This window comes from Nicotiana tabacum, chromosome 19 (genome assembly GCF_000715075.1).
Source record: "Nicotiana tabacum cultivar K326 chromosome 19, ASM71507v2, whole genome shotgun sequence".
Taxonomy (NCBI): domain Eukaryota; kingdom Viridiplantae; phylum Streptophyta; class Magnoliopsida; order Solanales; family Solanaceae; genus Nicotiana; species Nicotiana tabacum.
The window spans coordinates 110,787,757-110,807,470 of NC_134098.1; positions in this window are offsets into that span (position 1 = coordinate 110,787,757).

The following is a 19,714-nucleotide window of genomic DNA, read 5'->3' on the forward strand; positions in this document are numbered from 1 at the left end:
TTTTTGCCACAAAAAAAGAAAGAAAGAGAAAATCTATCTTAATACCTCCCCATACCCGCCCCAACCTACTAATTCCTTTGTCTCCGGCCAATCCAACCAACTCATACCATCGTCTCCGGCCAATCCACCTCGCCCTCAACGCTTCTGGCCCTAGGTATAGATTCTCAAGAAGTAACATGTACCCAACTGCTAAAACAGTGTCATTGCAGAGCTTTGCAATTCTTCTACAAAAGAAATGATTTGTCGATTAATTATTTCTCCCACTCAAAAATCAATCACCATAAAACTGTAAATAACAGGCAGCTTACGTATTAATATATGCCATTTTGAGATTTCAAAGTAAGGTTTTACAGTAAAATTATTATAATGCTGTCAGTTACATTATCAATGGTAGCAGCCATAGATTTTTCGACGTGAACAAGATACTGAGACAGGATTAGGAAATTGGGTTGAATTTGTATGAATCTGTTCTTATAAGAATCTTCTAGATTTTGTATGAATTAGATGGATTTTATTTCATAGGGAATGTGAGATTTCAGAAAGGAAAGATGCCAGTGGAGCTTATTTTCCATAGATACGAGAGGTAAGAGACGGTGAAAAGATGTAGGGAAGAAGAAAGAGCCTTGTCAGCATAATGTAAAGGCTAATGTTATTTCACGCTCGCAAATGCGGTAGGAAACACGCGTTGTGCCATGTCATTCGTGGGTGTTCAATAGATCCAGTTTTAACTTACTTTAGGTGCCTAATAGGAACAAGTCCGACAAGTGAGCTTGCTCAGTTGGTAAAAGCATCTCCATCTACGACCGTTAGGTTCTGGGTTCGAGTCACACTGGAGGGGAAGTGTGGAAACACTATAGATCCTCCTAATTTGGAAGGGGTTTAAAAAAAAAATTAGGAACAAGTCCTAGTTAAAGTGCCAAAAAGAAAAATCGTGACAACTTTAAGGGACCACTTATGTATTTGGTCATTTATAAAATAAGAATAAATTTATGATGTAATTGTAATATTTAAAACTACAAGGAAAACAAATAGTTAGGAATAGGATTAAATTACAAAGGCGGTTTACATAACTAAACCCGCTAACTATAAGTGCCAAGTATGTCATGTTCGTTTTCCTTAATTAAACAACAACAATAACACATAGACTACAAACTTTGCGTTTAGCTACATTCGTACTCCCTCCGTCCCAAAAGGGATTGGGATTTAGAGCACGATTGTCAACACAACTGATTTTCTGTACTAATCTGAATTTACATTTCTTAAATTATATACATATTTAGAAACTAAATTTAAAAAAACACCAAAAATCACAATTTCTTTATATAAAGAATGCTTGAAAAATCGGAATCAAAGGAAACACTATTTCGACTTCCCAAACGAAACAAATTGGGACATAGAAACTTGCAAAAGCAGATAATAAACTTGGAATAAATTAACAAAAAATTGAAGAAAGTGAGAATACCTCGGTAGACTTATTCGGATTCGTGTTTGCCGCAGCAGCGGCACCGAATATCGACATTGACGCAGTTTAATAGCTACAATGAACAACAAAGCCGGAAAAGAAACGTAAGAAATTAGATTGAATGAAATTTAGAATAAAAGTACCGTAAATTCGGTGCAAATGACAGAATGGCAAAGAATAAGCATTACATTGAGGATGTAAAATGAAGCAAACCAATGTAACGCGCAACTTTGACCCTCGAGCTAGGTCGCCCTCGAACCAACTGAGTATATTATTGAAAAGTAAGAACAGAATAACTGAATAAGAGAGCTTAAGAGAGAAAACGTAATATATTGCTTTGTTATGAGTATCTTTACAAAATGATTGGAACCCCCTTTATATAGTAGAGGAGTTCTACATATGGTACAATTCTAAATACAGAAGAAAATCTTCTGATTGGATAATCAACCGATCTTGACTTGATATATGCCGAGATCTCCGTCGTAATCCTCGCCCGGTCACGGATTCCTCGACTTTCTGTTATTCGACCTAGTTAGCTTCCTTCGATCTCGCTAGATCCCTATCCTTCTCGGTCTCGACCTTAGCTGGTCTCAATCTCGATCGATCCCTGAATTACGAGCTAGGCAATATTTATTCATGTAACGATCCAATATAACTTGGGATTGGACATCGGTCTGCCACCCGACCTCGATTAACTACACAAAATTGGGCAAATATGATTTTGACTGTATATAGATAGTCCCCTCATTTTTTGGAGAGTAATGACAAGAAACGATTTTAGCCTTTGATTATGACGTAATCACCGTGACATAAGCAGTAAAAGTGACAGAAACGTCTTGTCGGTACAGTTTTTCAGGTATTTAATGCGCGTCATTCGACGGTCGGCCACTACCAGTTTTGAACCATCATTGTGAAAACGATAAATAGCCCCCTTCTTCATTATTTCAAACTTTACTTTCAAATCTTTTCCATTCCAATCTCCATAGTTCTTTGCCTTCTTCAAAGCTTCTTATCTTTAAATCTTTGAGTTTCTTTGCTTGTTCTTCCTAAAACACCAAATACTTCAGTCTCCATTCTTCTTTGCCCACAAAAACTAAATGGCTAAAACATCTAAAATTGTTCCACAGAAAGAGGCTGCTTCCTCATCTCGGTCGGCCGGCGAGAAACCAGTGGGGGAGCCACGCCCTGAAGAACTTATTTTCGGGGTGTGTGTCATAGATTTCGACTTTAAGGTCGAGAAAACCTCATCGGTTCTTGGTCGATGCGAACCGATATCGAGATATATATGCTCGATACCCAAAAGTTTTATTGATTTGGTGAAGAAAGATTGCAATTGGGAAAACAAAGAGGTCGTGATACCGGCACCGGAGGAAGCGATCACTACCCACGTGGAAGGGTACCTGAGTGTTTACAATTATCCTTTCACGTTGGGGCCCCTCGATCCAGTCATCGTCGATTTTTGCAAGAAATACCAGGTGACCCTCGGCCAAATTCATCCTTCTTTCTGGAGGATCGTGATACTGCTCTATTTCTTTGTGAGCAAAATCGACGGGCTTTCCTTCAACCTCGGCCACCTCGTAAGATTATATAGCCCCCGACTCTACCGAGGTGGGCTGATAAAGCTTCAATGCCGGGCCACCAAGATGTTAACCTTGAATATAGATGAAGACAAAAATCGGGGATGGATGGGCCGGTTTGTTCGGGTGAAGACCTCAAACCTAATCCCGGCTGAGAGTATGCCATTTTCCGAGAAATGGAATATGAAACGTAAGTATAATCCCGTTTTTAGTTTTTGTTGTCTTTACTTGTTCATCTTTTCTTATCAGTATTTTTCTTGACACAGTCGTTGCTTGGATGCCGGGTGCGGTTCCCCACCTCGAGAACTGGGTTAGGAGCATGGTTTTGACGTCAACATATATCGAGCGCACGTGGCGCGATTTGTCAAATGATCGGTAGGAGGCTCGTACTCATGGTAAGCCTTCTTCTCGGTTTTACCAATTTTGCCTATCGTTCAAGCATTTTTCCTCAAGTATGAGTTTATTTACTTTCTCCTTTTGTAGGTCTCGAAAAGGATGCGGCTATGAGACCCTTATCCGGTGATGAAGAAGTTTTATCGCCTATCTCGCGATGGAGATTAAGAGAAAAAGGGCCTCGGACTCCGAGGGTCAAAAACCCAAGAAGAGAGCAGTCCGTAAACCCAAGAGGAACACAATCCCACTGACTATGGAGTCAGTCCAAAGACTAAGGGGAGAAGAAGAAGAAAAAAAAGAAGAAGAAGAAGAAGAAGAAGGTGGTTCTGGGCTGGTGGCCCATGCATGAGCTGACACCGATATTCAGAAAACTTCGGGACCGGTGGGAGTTGATACTGCTTCGTCTAGGCTCGATGAGGTCGAGGAGGAAACTCCGGCCCAAATTCCCGGTCCGAGGAGAATCGAAGATGCTTTACCTCGGGGCGAAGGGACTGTTGAGGAGGCGATGGATGCCGATGCAGAAACCGGGCTTGAGGCTCGTCAAGACGGAGGCGGCGCCCCAAAAAACATACTCGGGGCAATAGATATCGGGCATTCTCCCTTGTTTCCTTCATTTTCCAAGTTGATGATACGTGATGCTCAGGCCATGGAGACTTGTCACGGTGAGGGAGCCCATGGAGAGGAAGATCCTTTCCGTGGTTATTTTGGTGGGGTAGAAGATGTCACCGGTCTGAGTGACTTGGAGGCTCCGAAGAAGAGCTCGGGCGAGGTGGGAGTTTCTTGTCTTTTCAACAAAACTCAACAGGCCCTGAATCGGGTAAGTTCATTTTCTCTTTGTTAATTTTCATACTTGTATTTTTCTTTCCTTGTATAATTCCTTCTTTTTATTTTTATAGGCCTCTTTGCTTCATCACGAGGTGTTTCTCCGATCCCGAGGGGAGATGAGCCGGTACGAAGCCAAAATCCGAGGGCTTACTAAGGAGAGAGATGCCTTCAAGCTTATCAGTGAGTAGAGAGAAAGAGAAGCAGAAGGATTTCGGGATGAGCCAGAAGCAGCTCGGAGAGAACAAGATGATTTGTCAGAGCAGGTAAAAAGAATCTTTGAAGTTAATGACACCGACTCGGGTGTGATGGCTAATAGTTCGATCCCACAGGTCCAGCAAAAGCTCGATGTGATCAGGCAGCTTCGTGTTGAAGTGGACGCCATGAAAGCGGAGGTCGAGGAGTGGAAAAAGAGCATGGACCGCCTTGCCTCAGAAAAGGAGGTTGTCCGAACTCAACTGGCCTTTGCTGAGACCCAACTCCGAAGCTTGAAAGAGAAGGCCTTGGTGCAAGCCAAGAAAACCGAGGAGTTCCAGTTTCGGTTGGGCTCGGCAACTTCTGATCGAGAGAGACTGGCTACATAACTTGCAGCAGCCAAATCGGAGGTCGAAATAGCCACGGCTAATGCTGATGCAATGGTGGTCGTCTACCGGTCCGATGCTGAAGCTTCTCAGGTTCGAGCAAAGGAGGTTGTCGAGGCTGCTCAGGCTCGAGCAAACTGGGTTGCCGAGCATGCTAAATGTCAGTCTCGGAGGGAGACTCTCGAGGAGATCCATGCTCGTGGCTTCGATCTTACAGCTTAGATCGAGAATGCTAAGGAGCTTAAAGTCTAAGCCAGAATATTGGCCTTTCCTGATGATGATGATACCGGGAATATGAGCGGATCTGAAAGCGAAGGAGGCCTCGAGGGCAGAGATGCTGCTCCCGGAGAGGACTAAGTCCTTTAGTATTTTTTGTGTTTCTTTTAAGACCATTTTGGTATTTTGTAGAGAAATTTGATCGGGCCACGTTGTCTTTGTAAATAATTTTTGTCGTGTATATATATAAAAACTTTCTTCCTTTCTGCCTTATAAAATTATGAAGTTGTATTCTAAGGTCCGAGGTTTAGACAATTTGATTGAAACCGAACTAGTATAGCCTTTAGGCTTTACGATCGAGTGAGTGCTTGCTCGAACTCGAAGTAAGGTAAACCCTTAGGTTTTTTATTTGAGCGAGGATGGTCTCTCGAACTCAAAGCAAAAACAGCCCTTAGGCTTTTGTATTAGGCCGATATAGCCTTTGTAAAAAGATTGTTTATAGCTTTCTCCCCTTTTCGGCTTGAAAAAGTTTTTTATCATTTGTATTTGCAAAACTTGTAATGCCTTAACATGAAATAAAGAACTGTTCGGGAGTTCAAACAATTTTGTACTCATTAGCGTTTTCGAGGCTTGATATTATCGAAGTCTTTTATGATTTTGCCGGGGTAGCCCTTTTAACCGATTTATGAGGGAATTCGAAGTCCTATTTTGTTACGGAATTCGGACGTCTTCGAACCGTGTTAATTCGGCCGTAGCCTTTTTAATTCGAAATTTGCCCCTTGGGCTTATTTTTCTATTTTACTTCGAGCTTGCCTGAAGCGTCAGTCCCCGAGTGGGGTGGCCTTGGCCTATAAAAATTGAGGGTTGCCTAAAAGGTCTTATGATCTAGGAGTTTTAACGATTCGATCTCGTTTATTTTTCGGACGGTAGTCCCCGAGCATGGGGGTAATTATCTGAACTCTGGTTATGGTCAGCCCTTAAGCCTGTTTACATAATAGATCGAGAGTATGAAATTGTAAAGTAGAAAATTTTTTCTAAAGCATATTTCGGCAAAGAAAAATACTTCTCTTTATAAATGATTATACATGCGTACATGTACTGTGCCAAGGCTCGAGCAAACTATGCGGACACGGTTCATTTGACCGTTTGGCCCTTAAATCTTTTTCCTATCGAGACCCTGCTGCCATGAAGTAATTTCTTCGCATCAAAGTTGACATTCGAAGGCAATGCCCCCCAGTATTCGAGGTTAATTGTAAAGAAACCTCGGATACTGTTGAATTGTTCTAAGTTAGCACGATCAATGGTTGCCTCATTAAAAACCTCACCGAAAAATCTATTTGGGACAAAACCGGTCTAAGGAAAAAAGAGTGCAACGCGTGCTTTCAGACCTAAAGGCTTCGTGTCAAAGAATCCATCCTTGTTTTTGGTCGAACACCTGCAAGTGTTAGTTTAAAATATAAATGAAAATGGAAGGGGCCGTACCTTAGCAGTAGTATCGTTTTAGGTACGATACGTTCCAATTGCTCGGCAGTTATTTGCCATTTATCGTGCCGAGCTTGTAGGATCCTTTTCTGATGATTTCGAGAGCCTGGTACAGTCTTTCCCAGTTCGGACTTAATTTCCCTTCATTCGGATTTCGGGTGTTGAGGGTAACTTTTCTTAGCACCAAGTCCCCGATGTTAAAATGTTGAAGATTCGCTATTCGATTGTAGTACTTTTCGATATGTTATTTTTGAGCGACCGATCGGACAAGAGCGGCTTCGCGTCTTTCATCCAACAATTCTAGGCTCGTATTCATGGTCTCGTTTATTCGACTCCTCTGTTGCATATCGAAACCTGATGCTAGGTTCTCCGACCTCGACCGGGATTAGAGCTTCGTCGCCATAAACTAATGAGAACGGTGTTGCTCTGGTGCTGGATTTTGATGTTGTGCGGTATGCCCATAGAACCTCAGGTAGTATTTCTCTCCATTTTCCTTTGGCGTCGGTCAATCTCTTCTTAAGATTTTGGATGATGGTTTTGTTGGTCGATTCGGCTTGTTCGTTCCCGCTGGGATGATAAGGTGTTGATAGGATCCTTTTGATCTTGTGATCCTCGAGAAATTTAGTTACTTTATTGCCGATGAATTGTTTTCCATTATCATATACAATTTCGGAGGGGATCCCGAATCGACATATGATATGGTCCCAAATGAAGTCTATGACTACCTTTTCTCTGACTTTCTCGAAAGCTTATGCTTCAACCCATTTAGAGAAATAATCAGTCATAAACAAAATAAATTGAACTTTACTTGGGCCGACGGGAGAGGGCCAACGATGTCCATTCCCCATTTCATGAAGGGCCATGGGGAGAGGACCGAGTGGAGTAGTTTCCCGGGTTGATGAATCATGGGCGCATGCCTTTGACATTTGTCGCATTTTCGAATGAACTCCCTTGCATCCCTTTCCATATCGGTCCAATAGTACCCCTGCTCTTATTATTTTGTGGACCAATGATTCGACACCGGAATGATTTCCACAAGTGCCCTTGTGAACTTCTCGTAGGATGTAGTCAGTATCTCCTTGTCCTAAACATATTGCCAACGGTCCATCGAACGACCTTCTAAATAGCATTCCGTCTTCTGACAAAGTGAACCGTGCTGCCTTTGTGCGCAGAGTTCTCGATTCCTTTGGATCCGATGGAAGTTTCCCATTCTTTATGTACTCTATGTACTTGTTTCTTCAATCCCAGGTTAAACTCATGGAGTTTATCTCAACGTGCCCTTCTTCGATTACTGATCTCATGAGTTGTACGACAGTCCCCGAGTTGAGTTCGTCATCCTTGACCAACGAACCTAAGTTTGCAAGAGCGTCGGTCTCGTTGTTTTGCTCTCGAGGTACATGTTGCAAGGTCCATTCCTTAAATCGATGTAGAGTCATTTGTAGTTTATCCAGGTACCTCTGCATTCGGTCTTCTCGAACTTCAAAAGTCCCGTTAACTTAGTTTACTACGAGGAGGGAATCACACTTAGCTTCTATAACCTCCGCCCTAAGCTTCTAGCTAGTTCGAGATCTGCAATCATGGACTCATACTCGGCCTCATTGTTAGTCAATTTTGTAGTTCTGATAGACTGTCTAACTACATTACCTGTGGGTGATTTTAGTACGATGCTTAATCCGGACCCCTTCGCGTTTGAAGCACCGTCCGTAAAGATGGTCCAGACTCCCGAAGATGTACCCGATTTTATCAGTAGTTCTTTTTCAACCTCGGGTATGAGGGCCGGCGTAAAGTCAACCATGAAGTCCTCCAAGATTTGAGACTTGATGGCGGTTCGAGGTCGATACTCAATATCGTACCCACTGATTTCTATGACCCATTTGGCCAATCAACCCAAAATCTCGGGTTTGTATAAAATATTTTGAAGAGGATAAGTTGTTACAACACATATTGGATGACATTGGAAATATGGTTTTAGTTTCCTTAAGGCGCTTATTAAAGCAAGTGCTAATTTTTCTAAGTATGGATATCTAGTTTCGGCCTCACCTAAGGTCCGAATAACATAATAGACAGGGAATTGCATACCTTGTTCTTCTCGGACCAGGACTCAACTTACCGCTATCTCCGAGACTACTAAGTACAGGTAAAACTGTTCGTCCACTTTTAGGGTGTGAAGCAGCGGCGGGCTCGATAAATACCACTTTAGTTTCTCCAAGGCCTGTTGGCATTCCGGAGTCCATGCAAAATTTCTCTTCTTCTTAAGCAGCGAGAATAATCAGCGGCTCCTATCTGAGGATCTCGAAATAAATCGTCCTAGGGCGGCTATCCTCCCCGTCATCCTCTGCACGACCTTTACATTATCCACTACCGTGATATCCTCGATAGCTTTGATTTTATCGGGGTTGATCTCGATTCCCCGATTGGACACCATGAAACCAAGAAACTTGCCTGAGCCAACCCCGAATGCACACTTTTCGGGGATGAGCTTCATATTGTACTTCCTCAGTATATCGAAAGTCTCCTGCAAATGCTTTAAATGGTCCTCTGCTCACAAGGACTTAACTAACATGTCATCAATATAAACTTCCATTGATTTTCCTATTTGTTCTTCGAACATTCGGTTTACTAGGCATTGATAAGTTGCACCGCCATTTTTTAGACTGAATGGCATTACATTATAATAGTAGGTACCGTACTTAGTGATAAACGAGGTCTTTTCCTGATCCTTCGAGTTCATCTGTATCTGGTTATACCCGGAGTAGGCATCGAGAAAACTGAGAGTCTCGTGGCCGGTCATGGCATTAATCATACGATCGATATTAGGCAAAGAAAAAGAATCCTTGGGGCATGCTTTATTCAGGTCTTTATAATCTACACACATTCTAAGTTTGTTTCCCTTCTTAGGGATTACCACTATGTTTGCTAACCATTCGGGATACTTTACTTCCCGAATGGATCCTATTTTGAGAAGTTTGGTTACCTCATCGTTGATGAAGGCATGTTTGACCTTGAACCGGGGTCTTCTTTTTTGCTTCATCGGGTGGAATTTAGGGTCCAGGCTAAGTTTGTGAGTGGTAATTTCTGGTAGGATCCCTGTCATATCGAGGTGGGACCAAGCAAAGCAATCCACGTTAACTTTAATAAAATGAATAAGTTTTTTCCTGAGCTCTGGGGTTAGCCCCGTGCCCAGGTATACCTTTCATTCGGGCTGATGCTTGGCTAGTGTGACTTGTTCCAGCTCTTCGACTGTCGATTTGGTGGCGTCTGAGTCATTGGGAATTATGAAGGATCGAGGGATCTAGTAGTCGTCATCCTCGTCGATCCCTTACTTCTGTAATTGGGTCGAGGCCGATGTCTGTGGTTGCTATTTGGCCTCTTGTTTTCCCTTCGAATCTGGTCCCTTCATTGATGAGAGCGCCGATACCGGTATCACTTCATCGACTGCAAACATCTCCTTGGCGGCGGGTTGTTCCCTGTACACTGTTTTGACTCCCTCCGATGTCGGGAACTTCAGAACTTGGTGAAGGGTCGAGGGTACTGCCCTCATGTTATGGATCCACGACCTTCCGAGCAGGGCGTTGTACCTCATGTCACCCTCGATCACATGGAACTTTGTTTCTTGGATGGTCCCGGTCATATTCACTGACAATGTAATTTCACCTTTGGTGGTTTCGCTTGCCATGTTGAAGCCATTAAGTACTCAGGCTGCGGGCACAATTTGATCTTGTAGGCCGAGTTGTTCTACGACCCTTGATCGAATAATGTTGACCGAGCTACCTGGATCAATCAAAACACGTTTAACTTGAATTTTATTCATAAGGACAGATATTACTAGTGCGTCATTGTGGGGTTGTAAGAGCCCTTTTGTATCCTCGTCATTGAAAGAGAGGGTACCTTCCGGTACGTAGTCTCGAGTCCGCTTTTCCCTCGTGATTGACACCTTGGTGCATTTGAATACGAGCCCCTGAGGAGTATCGACCCCTCCAACAATCATGTGGATCATGTGTTGTGGCTCTTCTTGCTCATTCTGTATATTTGAATCTCTGTTCTTGAAGTGGTTTTTAGCCCGATCGCTTAAGAATTCTCTAAGATGCCCTTTGTTGAACAAACGGGCTACCTCCTCCCTCAACTGTCTGCAATCTTCTGTTCTATGACCGTGGGTGCCATGATATTTGCACATTTGATTAGGATTTCTCTGGGCCGGATCAATCTGCAGAGGTCGGGGCCACCTGGTGTCTTTGACACGCCCAATGGTCGATACAATAGCTGATGCATCAATGTTGAAGTTGTATTCCGATAGTCGTGGTGCTTCTTTGGGTTAGACATTTCTGTTGAAACAACTCTTATTCATGAGCCCTTGAAGGCTCTGTCCTCGATCATTTCTTCTATCAATTCTAACAGGGTTGCATACAGGCCCGTTGTTTCTCCAATCTCCATCGTATGGCTGATATCGGTCTCTGTTTGACCGTGGTTCCCGGTCAATATCCCTTTTAACTCTGTCGATGGTCCTGTTTAGATAAACGGACTAGTAAGGAGTCCCCAACTGGTCTTCCTCGACCCTAATCTTTGACTGGTACCGATTGTGCACATCGGCCCAGGTTACAGCTGGATATTCGATCAAGTTCTGCTTTAACTATTGTGAGGCTACCGCACTTCGTACGTTTAGGCCTTGAGTGAAAGCCTGAACGACCCAATCGTCGGCGAGCGGGGGCAGATCCATACGCTTCATTTAGAACCGAGATACGAACTCTCTGAGCATCTCGTTGTCTTTCTATTTTACTTTGAAGAGGTCCAACTTTCTAGTCTCGACCTTTATCGCTCTGGCGTGTGCTTTGACGAAGGAATCTGCCAGCATGGCAAAAGAATCAATGGAGTTAGGTGGCAAATTATGGTACCATATCATCGGCCCCCTTGATAAAGTTTTTCCGAATTTCTTCAGCAGTACGGACTCAATCTCATCGTTCTTTAGGTCGTTCCTCTTTATTGCGCATGTGTAAGAAGTGACATGCTCGTTGGGGTTGGCAGTTCCATTATACTTGGAATTTCTGGCATGCGGAATTTCTTCGGAATGGGCTTAGGAGCCGCGCTCGGGAGGGGGGGGCTTTTGTACGAACTTCTTTGAATCCAAACCCTTCAAAATCGGTGGTGCCCCCGGAATTTGATCAACTCGGGAGTTATATGTTTCCATTTTTTTGTCATTCGCTTCAATCTTCTTCTCACCCGATTCAATTCGCTTTGTCAGCTCCTCGAGCATTTTCAAGATAGCGGGGTCAGTCCCTAACTCATTCACATTTGACCTCCTCGGCACTGGTTCGACCCTGTGAACAACTTCCTGTAATGGCTCGGGTTCGACCCTACTCGGTGCGTGCATCTGGTTTTGAAGTTGTGATATTGCAACTTGTTGAGCGTGCAGCATTTCGAATATTATTCGAAGGCTGATTTCGCCTTCTTCGCCGCCCTGTGTATTCTGACCGGCTGATCGAACATCTCTGCGGATGCTATTTTCGGGGTCGACACCCAGATTTACATTCAGGGCAACATGGGAACTGACGTCGATGGGGTTTACAACTGGTACTCCCTCGAGATCAACTGGAGGCACTTCATTTCCTGGGACAACTACATTGTCGTTTTCGCCATGAAAACCAAGACCGTTGTCGATGTGTGTGGGTACTACTTGAGAGTTCATCATGCTGATCCTGGAATCAAAAACGCTTACAAGAACAAGTGTAAAGCAGTGTGTGTTATGAAAATTAGCACCAGGCAATCACTATTATCCTTAGCCTCACGGTGGGCGCCAAACTGTTTACCCTTAAAATCGGATACCAATTAAATTTGTAAGTGATTTTAAGGATATGTGATTTCACTTAGCACAAACTGGGAAATATAAGAATTGAAGTTAGAAATTAACTGTAAAATGAAGCAAACCAATGTAACGCGCAACTTTGGCCCTCGAAGTAGGTCGCCCTTGAACCAACTGATTATATTATTGAAAAGTAAGAACATAACAACTGAATAAGAGAGCTTAAGAGAGAAAATATAATATATTGCTTTGTTATGAGTGTCTTTACAAAATGATTGGAGCCCCATTTATATAGTAGAGGAGTTCAACATATGGTACAATTTTAAATACAGAAGAAAATCTTCTGATTGGCTAATCAACCGATCTTGATATATGCCGAGATCTCCGCCACAATCCTCGCCCGGTCATAGATTTCTCAGCTTTCTGTTATTCGACCTAGCAGGATTCCTTCGATCTCGCTAGATCCCTATCCTTCTCGGTCTCGACCTTAGCTGGTCTCGATCTCGATCGATCCCTGAATTACGAGCTAGGCAATATTTATTCATGTAACGATCCAATATAACTTGGGATTGGACCTCGGTCTGCCACCCCGGTCTCAATTAACCATACAAAATCGGACAAGCACGATTTTGACCGTATACAAACAACAAAGCCGGAAAAGAAACGTAAGAAATTAGATTGAATGAAATTTAGAATAAAAGTACCATAAATTCTGTGCAAATGACAGAATGGTAAAGAATAAGCATTACAATGAGGATGTGCTACTGAAAACGATAAACCCTAGTGCTTGATTGAGACTCGTGGAATTAACAGAAGATTCAAGCTTGTTTTCCTTAAATAAAGTCATTGTAAATTTGGATAATTGGAAAACAATAATGCTTAAACTAGAAATTTCAGTGAAAAGTGAAATTAAAAACATGCTCCTCTGTTTTCAATTCTGAATAATATAAAATTTTCTAATAAAATATTATTGATTATACAGAATTTTACGACGACGATAGAAATCTAATTTCCTTAAAAACTCTCTTAACACATGATCCTAAAATCATTTTCAGTAGTCATCACCACCTTCTTAAGTAATCAAATACTAATTATATGTTTGTGAAATTAATTTAAAACTCTGACTAAATCAAGAAAAAGGAATCTAAACATCCTAGAATTTAGAGCAGAATAAATTGACTATACTCTTTTCGGGCTGACACTAAAGCACAACCATCACATTGAAAATGCCATGTCCAAAGAACTCGGAAATTGGTTATTCATGCATCAGGCATGGTAATATAAGATTATATGTCTCAAATAACTAAGTGTTCTTCCACCACACTTTCACAAGTCCAACTTGTGATTGGATCGACGGAAGCCGTGCATAGTATGGGTTAAATTATGAGGGATACATAAGTAGAAATTTATTGTTTTCAATTCGAACTATATATATAAATAATATAAAATATTTAAAACGCAAACTTATAATAATATATTTCATCACCCACTCTGAACCCACAAAATCCAATTTGTAAATTCACCTTTCAGATACATGTAGCAAGACTAGACCTGCATGACTCTATATGTTAATCTAACACAGAAGTGTTCTTTTTAGAGTGTTGCTTTTTTCATTTTGTTTCTGTCAATAAATGAGTAGGAAAATACCAGCTATGATGACCTGCTACTAATTCCTTAACATCGAGGGAAAAAAATTACCTTAAATAGCCTATGAGGGTTGGCTGAGTTGGTTAGCCGAGTGGTTTTTCACATGGGAGACCTGAGATCGATTTCCCTTACCAGTAATTTTCTCAGTCAGAGTTCGTCGCACCGGACGTGCCTAGTATGATTTACATCTCCTGTGTGATTTGCAAGCTATTGCACAGTGAGTAGGTGATACGAGCTGGGCTAAGTAGCAAAAATCAAGGGGCAATGGAAAGAAAGGCAATGAATCAGTAAATGCAAGAAAGAAAGAAACAAAGAAATGCGAGCTAATCTAGGGCAACAAAATAAGAGTGTATATTCATACTGAAGAAAGAGGAAGCTATTACAATATATAGGATTGCAGACCTAGATTCCTTAGCTGGCAATGTACGATCTCTGTCATTTCTAACTAACTGAGTTGGACCTAATATGTATAGGACACTCAAATGCGTGGGTCAATGTGTAAATACTATAACTATAACTTAAAAGTGAAAGGGTCTAAACTGACTAACTTGTAAACTTGTTCCTAACCTTCTCCTCAACTAATTTAAACGGCTAGGTACACCTGCGCAAACACAAGGTACCACTGCCTGAAGCTTTTCTCTATTAGATTTGTATCAGTAAGTTACTCAGTACATACCCGAAGGGTAGCGGTTGCAGATTAATTTTTCCAAAACAATCGCCTTAAATAATCGCGTGACATTTGATTTTGGGAGACACATTCAAACAATACAATGACTATTTAAGCTGTAATGTTATTATTAATCCACCTAGAATAAAATTCAAACAGAGACAAAAACCAAAAAGGAGTTTGATGAATGAGTACTCCTTTGGCTTGTAGTCAGAAAACAGAAAGGAAGATCTTGGATTTGATTGGAGATGACTTCTTTAAGGAATACACATTCCGAAACTTTTTACAATAATCAATAAAGGAATTGAGAACAAGTTTTCTTTACGAAAATTTTAATCAACAAGTAGTGGAAGTAAGATTTTCACTAAAATAATTTAAAAAATAAAAAGAAATGTAGACACGCGAAGAAGAAGCTAAAGGAATTCGACATCTTATATATATACATGAAAAATAATTAACCTTCCGCTCACCTAACTCCACCCCTGTCACTGACTATAACCTTTAAGATTCAATATGAAATCAGTGGATTTCATCAAATCCTGCAAAGAAAATATTTTTTGGATTGCCTACTGGCTGCTGCTCCGATCCTGATGCAGCTGGAAGTAGATTTATTCCACTGAGTGATTTAATTTCTCAAATGCTTCCAGCTATAAAGGTGTATATGGTCGAAATAGATTTCGGCCTAAATACGTTCGAACGAGTTCAAGTGGTAAGAAATCGGAGTGAGATTTTGAGAGTGAGCTCCGAAGGCAGTACTAACGAGCCTCGAGTCCGAAGGCTGCTCGAGAATTCGGCTCGATAACCTTATCGAGCCCGTGACCAAATCGATCCGCAAGGCATTGCGTCGAGGTCGGAAATGCGCGACGCCCATCCCGAAGGTCGAACTCGAGCCAAGACCGAAGGGCTCGACCCAGTAACGAGTTCGAGCCAGTATCGAGCTCACAGACAAGAGCCGTTGCAACCGTACCAAAAGAGAGAATCTTGGCGGGAATCGAGGAAGAAACAAATCATCATGGGTCCTCGACTATATGCTTTATTTTATTATTTTTTTTGTTATAAATAAAGTAATGACCCTCTACTATAAAAGGGGGATCCTTGTAAGTTATGAATATACTAAATACACTGGAACAGAACATATCTCCTTGTGCTTGTTTTACTTCAGTTTATTCATTCTTTCTGTTCATTATTCTCATTTTCATAGTCAAGAATATTCGTATTGCTATCTCTCTATATGATTTGTATCAAAGGGTATCACGTATCCTTAGAACCATACATAAATTTAACGTTATCCAAGTTTTCGGGTAAACAGTTTGGCGCCTACCGTGGGGCTAAGGATAACAGTGATTGTTTGACATAAATCTGCAGTACACACCAGTTTACAACTTCAAATCAGCAATGGCTTTACATATCGACCACGAAGCCGGCCTTCAAGATGAAACCAACAACTTGGCACCCCGGGGCGGAAGGCCACTTGACGATGGCATTGAGGCTCGAATCGAAGTACCCGAAATTCGAGCCAAAGTACCATTGGATGTCAATTCACGAATAGCTCTGGAGGCGAATCAGCGTTCCGAACTGGAAAACAACATTCAGAGTGGTACTCGATCCGTAGCCCGAGATACCCATAACGCAGGGGAAATCAGAGCTAGCTTACGAATGATCTTCGAGATGCTACAAGCCCAAAAAGTAGCGATAGCCCAGTTACAGAGCGAAACTCATATACAAAGAAGGCCGGATCCCAATCCGCTTCGAGAAATCACCCCTAGAACGGAGCCCGCCATAGTGAAATCAAACGAGCAAGAATCGGGGACCACTCCCGAAATTACTAAATTGCTCGAGGAACTCACAAAACGAGTCGAAGCCAACGACAAGAGAGTGGAAACATACAATACCAGGGTCGATCAAATTTCGGGGACTCCACCAATGATAAAAGGGCTTGATTCGAAAAAAATCATACAAAAGCCTTTTCCCTCGAGTGCGGCCCTAAAACCAATCCCCAAAAAATTTCGTATGCCCGAAATTCCCAAATATAACGGTACGATCGATCCTAACGAACACGTCACCTCTTACACATGTGCCATCAAAGGTAACGATTTGGAGGACGATGAGATCGAATCCGTGTTGTTGAAAAAGTTCGGGGAGACCCTCTCGAAAGGAGCAATGATCTGGTATCATAATTTACCGCCAAATTCCATCGATTCTTTTGCCATGTTAGCAGATTCGTTCGTAAAGGCACATGCTGGTGCCATAAAGGTTGCAACAAGGAAATTGGACCTCTTCAAAGTAAAGCAAAGGGGTAATGAAATGCTGAGGGAATTCGTATCCCGATTTCAAATGGAACGCATAGAATTGCCACCGGTCACAGACGATTGGGCCGTACAAGCTTTCACCCAAGGGTTGAACGAGCTAAGTTCGACAGCATCACGTCGGCTGAAGCAAAATTTGATCGAGTATCCAGCAATAACTTGGGCAGATATACACAACCAATATCATTAAAAAATTAGGGTAGAAGATGACCAGTTGGGAGCTCCGTATGGACCCGTGCATCAGAACAGGATAGTTACTAAAAACCAAAGGGAGATTGACAGAGAACAAAGGTCGAATAGAGATCGATATCAACTGTACGTCGCAGATCGGATGAACAACGATTCAACATGCAATACAGTTAGGAACAATCGAAAGATTGATCGAGGGAAAAATTCTCGGGGACTTATGAGCAAGAGCGGCTTTGATAAATATGCCGATCCTATAGAAGCACCTCGGTTATTAGAGTATAACTTCAGCGTTGGTGCATATGCCATCGTGTCGGCTATCGGACGCATCAAAGACACCAAGTGGCCTCGACCCAGGCAGACCGATCCTTCCCAAAGGAATCCCAATCAAATGTGCAAATATCATGGTACCCATGGTCACAGAACGGAAGATTGCAGGTAACTAAGAGAGGAAGTAGCCCGCCTATTTAACAAAGGGCACCTTCGGGAATTTCTGAGTGATAGGGCGAAGAACCATTTTAAAAACAGGGATTTCGGCAAGCAAAACGAGCAAGAAGAACCACAACACGTCATTCACATAATCATCGACTGCGTCGATACCCCTCAGGGACCAATGCTTAAACGCACTAAAACATCGATTGTGAGGGAAAAGCGATCTGGGACTCAAGATTACGCACCCATAGAGACTTTGTCCTTCAATGATGAAGATGCAGAAGGAGTCATCCAACCTCATAACTATGCACTAGTAATATCAGTACTCATGAATAAAACTAAAATTAAGCGTGTGTTAATCGATCCAGGTAGCTCGGACAACATCATCAGATTAAACGCCGTAGAACAGCTCGGCCTGCAGGACCATATCGTACCCACAACTCTAGTTCTAAACGGATTCAATATGGCATGTGAAACCACCAAAGGTGAGATAATCCTATCAATAAACGTGGCCGGAACCATCCAGGAAATGAATTTTCACATGATCGAAGGCGACATGAGGTACAACGCCCTTTTTGGAAGGCCATGGATCCACAACATGAGAGCTGTACCTTCGACCCTATACCAGGTCCTCAAATTCCCGACATCGAGAGGTGTCAAAACAGTTTACGGAGAACAACCGGCCGCAAAAGAAATGTTCGCTGTCGAGGAAGGGAAATCAATATCCTCGCCTTCGCCGATAAAGGGACCAATCTCAGAAGGAGAACGAGACACCAAATAGCAATCACAAATGTCGGCTTCGACCTAGCCAGATAACCAGAAGATCGAAGAAGATGATGGTCAAAGGGTCCCTTGATCTTTCATGATCCTCGATGACTCCGATGCCACCAAATCAACAATTGAAGAACTAGAGCAAATCACACTAATCGAGCACTGGCCCGAGCGAAAGGTATACTTGGGAACGGGGTTGAGTCCTAAACTTAGGAAGAAACTTGTTCAATTTCTTATCGATAACATTGATTGTTTTGCCTGGTCCCATTTAGATATAACAGGGATCCCACCAGACATAACGACACATCGGCTAAGCTTGGACCCTAGGTTCAGACCGGTGAAGCAAAAGAGAAGACCCTAGTCCGAGGAAAAGTATGCATTCATAAAGGATGAGATAACCAAACTTCTCAAAATAGGGTCCATTCGGGACGGATTGCAGCCTTAGGCCGATTCATTTCGAGATCATCAGATCGAAATCACAAATTTTTCTCTCTACTCAAAAAGAAGAACGGTTTCGCTTGGACCCCGGAATGCCAACAAGCATTGGAGGAACTAAAACGATATCTATCGAGACCACCAATACTTCATACTCCAAAAACGGACAAAAAATTTTGCTTGTACTTGGTAGTATCGAAAATCGCCGTAAGCGGTGTCCTAGTTCGAGAAGAGCAAGGTACAAAATTTTTCGTTTATTATATAAGTCGGACCTTAGGAGAAGCAGACACTCAATATCCGCACCTAGAAAAATTGACACTTGCACTGATAAACGCCTCTAGAAAGTTAAGACCGTACTTTCAATGTCACCCCATATGCGTATTAACCACTTACCCGCTTCGTAATATTTTGCACAAGCCCGAACTATCAAGCCGATTGGCCAAATGGGCCGTCGAACTCAGTGGGTACGATATCGAATATCAACCCCGTACGGCCATCAAGTCTCAAATTTAAGCAGACTTCGTGGCCAATTTCTCACCAACCCTCGTACCCGAAGTCGAAAAAGAACTCTTGTTGAAATCGGGTACATCATCGGGAGTATGTATCCTTTTTACGGACGGGGCTTCGAACGTGAAGGGGTCCGGGCTGGGAATAATTTTAAAACCACCCACGGGTAACACTATTAGGCAATCTATTAAAACTACCAGGTTAACTAACAACGAGGCCGAGTATGAAGCCATGATTGCAGGTCTCGAGCTAGCTAAAAACTTGGGGGCAGAAGTCATTGAAGCCAAATGTGATTCTTTGCTGGTGGTGAGTCAAGTGAACAAAACCTTCAAAATTCGAGAAGGTAGAATGCAAAGGTATTTAGAAAAACTACTTGTCACTTTGCACCATTTCAAACAATGGACTTTACAGCATGTTCCACGAGAACATAACAATG